This window comes from Bidens hawaiensis, unplaced genomic scaffold (assembly GCF_021521415.1).
Source record: "Bidens hawaiensis isolate Kalapana, Puna unplaced genomic scaffold, B.hawaiensis_p1.1 tig00013027_1, whole genome shotgun sequence".
NCBI lineage: Eukaryota > Viridiplantae > Streptophyta > Magnoliopsida > Asterales > Asteraceae > Bidens > Bidens hawaiensis.
The window spans coordinates 456,760-462,759 of NW_027492096.1; the positions used below are offsets into that span (position 1 = coordinate 456,760).

The window sequence follows — 6,000 nt, forward strand, 5'->3', positions numbered from 1 at the left end:
TTAACTGGACTTATTCGTCGTTTTCTGGTGAGATTCCAGTCAAATTCGGCGGTTTCCGACAAGATTCTGGCCAAAATTGAAAATTGCATATAAAAATATGTGTGTATATATAAAATTGAAAACTATACATTAAAGATTTATCCGATTAATCCTGATTAATCTCGATTAATCGCTAGTACCCACGTCACCGCTGGACTACGAATAACGATTTCTACAACAATGCAATGACGACGTAGCTTGTTATTATTACCGGTTATTGTAATTGTATCTCAGTATTAATAAATAAATTGATTTAATTATAAAAATAATAATAATAATAATAATAATAATAATATAACTAACATTAAGCTTTTATTCAATTTTGTACTCCCTGCACTCAACCTTAAAATACACGATCCCTAAATTAATTTCACTCCAATTCCAATTCCAATTCCAATTCCAAATTCTCTACAATGTCTTCTTCTTCTAATCCAACCGACGGGTAAATTGCTTTAATTTCACACTATATCATATATCAATCAATTAGTTAATTAATTAATAAAGTACTAATTAATTCAATTGTTTATGTTGTTATTGATGGATGATATTATTATTATTATTATTATTATGTAGCGACGGTATGTATATACGACAGACTAAAGGTGCTCCCTTTAAGTTTCTCGTTCCGTTAGTTTACGCTCCGGTGCTTCCTCTAAGTAAGTTTCTTTTTTATTTTTATTTAATATGTTTTTTTTATTTCATTAAGTTTGTTATAATAATTGTTTACTTCATTTTTATTATTTGTTAAGTTTATGGGTCTAATTGGATTTCAATAATCCCACATTTTTACAGCTGGCCGATAATAATCCCACCTCTAAAAATAGCTGCCACTGGTCTCAACTTTCACACTAATTGTTTCCACTGGACCAACCTGGAAAAAACTTAAATGCGTTAAGTTTTTCTTAGCGGGGGTCCAATGAAAACAATCAGCGTGTGAAAGTTGGGACCGGTGACAGCTATTTTCAGAGGTGGGATTATTATCGGCCAGCTGTAAAAAGGTGGGATTATTGAAATCCAATTTGCCTTTGTTTATTGATCTAGTTGGAATTTGGAAGAGATTGTTTAGGTTTGAGATTAACAGGTTTCGTGTCTTAAACAGGTCGACCACGGTCAAATTTGTCTCTGAAACAAGTTAAACACCTGTTAATCTGTTAATGACGTGTTTAAACCCATTTATATTTTCAGTTTTTGTTAAACGTAATAAAATATACGGCATATGCCTTAGTTACCTTACGCCCCGTGAAAATAATAAAATATCCAGCATATGTCTTAGTTACCATATGCCCCATACTTGGATTTTTGTTTAAGGTAAGGATTATGTATTAGTTAAACAAGTTGGGGTTTGATATTAACAAGTTTCGCATCTTAAACAGGTCGACAGATAAAGTCGTGTCCAAACAAGTTAAACACATGTTAACTTGTTAATGACCTGTTTAAACCTATTTATATTTCTTAACTTTCTAAAAGTAATAAAATATATGGCGAATGCGTTGGTTACCTTACACCATGCACTTGGATTTTTGTTTAAAATATGTTAAAGGTTATGTATTAGTTAAGACCTTTATGAACTTTTGTTTCACTACGTATGTGATATAATCGTGCTCCCAAAAGCTAAACAGGTGTTGTGTACGTGTCTAGTAGTCTATGGGTGTAAACAAGCCCAGCCCAAGCTCGACTAGGCTTGAGCTCAGCTCGTATTGACTAGGGGCGAATTGAACATGATTAGGGTTCTATTAGTCCGAGAATCGTTAAAATATTTTGGGCCGAAGACAAAAAAAATTGGGCAAGTAAAAGGGTTTGTTATTGGGTTGTGCAATTTTATTTTATTTTTTTTTAATAAAAATAAGCTTAAATAAATTGGGTAATTGGGTTTAAGCATTAACAGGTTTCGTGTCTTAAACAGACTGACATGATTAAACTCATGTCCAAACATGTTAGACACCTGCATAGCGAGCGCTATTGTGAATAGCGTAGCGAAGCGATGATATAGGCATCTAGCACTATCTGATGTTTAGCGCTCAATAGCAACAATCATGTTTTTTTTTTTAATATTAAAAACTGAGTTTGTAGGCATTTTAATTGACCAAACAGCACCAATCTTCACCAATTACATTGTAAAAACTTAAATTCGTGAATAAAACCCTATTTTGTTTTAAAAAAAATCTAATATGTTATTGCTAAACATCAAAAAGCCCCCGCTAGTTCATCGCTATTGCTACGTAGCGTATATGTATCTTGTCGCTATTGTCCACTATTCGCTATTACCAATTATGAACACCTGTTAATGACCTGTTTAAACTTATTTATATTTTTAATCTTTTTAAAATAATAAATTATATGGCATATGCCTTAGTTACCTTGTGCCCCCGTACTTGGACTATTGTTTCAAATATCATCATCATCATCATCATCATCGTACTCAGTATATCCCACCAATAGCAATGCTATGGTAGGGTCTGAGGAGGGTAAGATGTAGACAGCCTTACCTCTGTCCCATAGGGATAGAGAGGCTGCTTCCGGTGAGACCCCCGGCTCGATAGTAGTTTTGCATCAAGCCTTGGACATAAGGCACATAGCACTCAATCATCGGGACACCGGCTGATCGGTGCATGTGCCCTTGTCTTTCGGCTATCAACGCCACCACATGATGCCTGATTAACCTTCCGCCACTTTTAACGTTATTTTCACGAGATTAGTAAAATAACGTCAAAATTAGTGCAATTTTACTTTTGCCCACCCGAGGGTTCACACATATATACATTATATGCGCGCACCGCAAGCAGGGCGTATAATGAGTAACCTGTTTCAAATATGTTAAGGATTATGCATTAGTTAAGAGTTGTATGAACTTTTGGTAACTTTTGTTTTACTACTTATGTGACATTATCGTGTAACCTGTTTGTAAACACTAAACAGATACGTGCTCAGAAAAAAATGGCACAATTAGTTATTGTGTTTGTGTCGAGCAGTCTAGAGGTGTAAACAAACCGAGCCAAGCCCAAGACTAGGCTCAAGCTCGGCTCATTTTGACTTACAAGAGCTCGAGCAGTCAAGCTCAGGCACTCGGCTAGTTTCGAGCCCTTATTCTAAAGCCCGAGCACTGCTCTTGATTCGTCTTTTGAAGGCTCGGCTCGGCTCGGCTCGTTAAGTATTTATTAGTTAATTTATATACGTTTTTATTTGTTTTTATGTATTTTGAGAAAGCAAACTTAAAACGAATCTAAGATTGGCTCGAGCTCATGTAGTACCTTAAATGAGTCAAAACTCGGCTGCTTCATGCGAAACTAGTTCTTACAAGTCTAAAAGAGATAAAATTTAAAAATACACAAGGCTCTTTAGGGCTTCACAAGTCTAAATGAGCTTCCCATACAAGGCTCAAAAGCTCGGCTTCTTTTGAGCTTTTTATCGATCCGAGTTCGAGTAGCTCGTGAGCAGCTCGGCTCGTTTGCACCTTTGTGACTAGCACCTCCAGTAATCGTGTCTTACTGTGTCGTGCCTTATCGGTCGTGTCTGATCTGTTATGCCAGCCAATGCACCTATTTTCCTTTCATCAATTTGTGTTGTATCATACACATTCTATGTTGTTTTTCAGTTCGACTTACACTGAAGCACAAACCGGTGTTGAGGGATCGGTTGTTTACTGCAGTTTTGGTTGGAGCGTTTGCTCATGGATCTTACTTGGTGTATCCTTTTCTCTTTTATTTAGTTTTTTATATTATTAAAGTATTAAACCGCCTTTCGAATTCAGTTTTTAACTACTGATATAAAAGCATGACACATTTTGTTACAAATGCTTAAGTTTTTATGCACGCAACGATAAATCTTTGTTGGACAAAGTTACCCTCATACCCTAATAATTTTTTATTAGTCTTTTTGTTATAATATGAGGGTTAATTATTTAAACGAAAATCACCTATTCTAGCAATAATAGGTTATGTTAGTCTATGCAGTGTAATTAAAAGATTAATGTTCCATAAATTAGTAATAAAAGTTCAATTTGGTATTTAAAAAAAATAAGAATAAAAAAAGTTGTAAATAGGGGTGACAAATGGGTTGGGTTGGGTTAACGGGTCATGGGTCTGAACGGGTCAATTAAAAAAAGGGTTGTTTTGGTTCGGGTCGTAATGGGTTCGTGTTCGGTCGGAACGGGTTTCAGGTCGATTTTTTTTGTTGTTGAACAAGGGCAACGGATGAAACATTTTAGTTTTTATACTTTTTTTGTTTTTTATTTATATTTTGAATTATGATTTTTTTTAATCATTTTTTGAACTTTTTAAGGGGTTTTTTATTAAGATTAAAAACCCCTAAAAAAATATAATAGAAAAATCATAACTCAAAATGTAAATCAAAAACATAAAAGTAAAAAAAAAAAACCTAAAACCGTTGTCCCCTTTCAACTTGTAAACAAGCAAATGGACTCATAATGGCACGTGTTCGTAAACGTTAGTTACAATGTTGCTCTTATATAAATATCCATTTGTGTGATTTTATTAGCATGTGGTTTTTCTTTGACAAATATGTTCAGATCAGATCTTTATGACAGCGAGAGCAAATAAATCAGCAGGACATTTCAGGATCAAATGCAGCATGATGCTCGGGTACTAGCGTTACAAACTTTCCAACTTTGTATTAGGCTGCATTCTTCTTATTCGTATTTGTTGGACTTAATTGGTAATTAGTTTAGAACAGAATAAGAATCCAGACATTTTATGGTATCAAATTTTGAAGATGAAACTCAATATTATTGGTGATGATGGCACCAAAGTTGTTTGATTTTTATTATTATTATTTTATTTATTTATTTTAACAAACCTTATTTGGGTCATGAGCTTTTTTATCTTTAATGTGAAAAAAGCAACGGCCACATCTAAAGTGCGCTATGATGTGTTATGAAGTATGGTTCGGTTTGTGGGCGACTGTGCGTAAGTAATGGTGACAAAACAAAGCGACATGAAAGTAAATAAGTAATAAGCTTTTGGGTTGGGCTAAACAGGTTCGGGTTGCCAACGGCTTGATTTGGCTTGGCTAGTTTATTAAATATTTGTATATAATAAAATGTATTTAGTTTATTTTTATCATATTTTAATATATTTTTAATTCAAGATTTATATTGTAAAATAAGAATTATTATATGTATAAATAATAGTCTTGTTTAGGTTCACAAGCCTAGTTAAGCTCGGTATGTGTCTATGTGGAGTTTAGACTTGAGCTCGTTTATTTATTAAGGTCAAATTTAGGCTCGAGATCTTTAAAGCCTGGCTCAAAGTTTTTAGCAAGTCAATCACAAGTAGCTCACGAGTGACTTGGCTCGTTTACACCTGCCCTTTACCACTTTGGATTTGCAGGTTTATGTATTAATGTTGTTTAGGATGTGTTGGTAGGTTTAATAACCGATTGTGTTATGTTCGAGTATATTTGTGTTAGGATTTTGAAACCAAAGTTCTCACTCGGATTTTGGTCTTGACATGTTGGATTCTTGTGCGTGTTTGTAATAGACTTTGAGGTGACGTGTATGCGTTTAGCTCATGTGTGATTGACTCGCGTTTATATGTTCTCGGAGAATCAGTGCGTGTTGGATTTGAGTGAAAATATTAAGCATGACGATGGTGGTGAGGGTGGTCATACTTTTTAGCCATATGTTTATTTCTAGGTTTGTATATAATCGAAGGATAACAAGACGTTAATTTCGGTTACCAGACAACCTTTTTTTACAACGGCTAGCTCTCACTCGGTCACTCCTACACACCCACTATTTATACTTTTAGATCTACCAATTTATCCGCTACAGGACTAGATGATCCAGTGCTGTAAAAATCCTGATTAATCGCTAGTCTCTACCCCTATCGACTTATCGCCGATTACCCCCATTTGTTCAAATCAGTCAAAATTGAAATTTTTATACATAAAATTTGGATTTTATATTATATGTATATTTGACAATTTACATATAAATTCCAATCC

The 6,000-nt window shown here is 34.3% G+C and overlaps 1 long non-coding RNA gene across 1 annotated transcript; it reads left to right on the plus strand.

The window, feature by feature from the left end:
* The first annotated feature begins 345 nt into the window (after positions 1 to 345).
* On the plus strand, positions 346 to 4,809 carry LOC143543121 (uncharacterized). The gene is made up of 4 exons (XR_013137019.1): positions 346 to 481; positions 613 to 695; positions 3,632 to 3,722; positions 4,565 to 4,809. It is a non-coding gene; the product is annotated as an uncharacterized LOC143543121 (long non-coding RNA).
* The last annotated feature ends 1,191 nt before the right edge of the window (positions 4,810 to 6,000 follow it).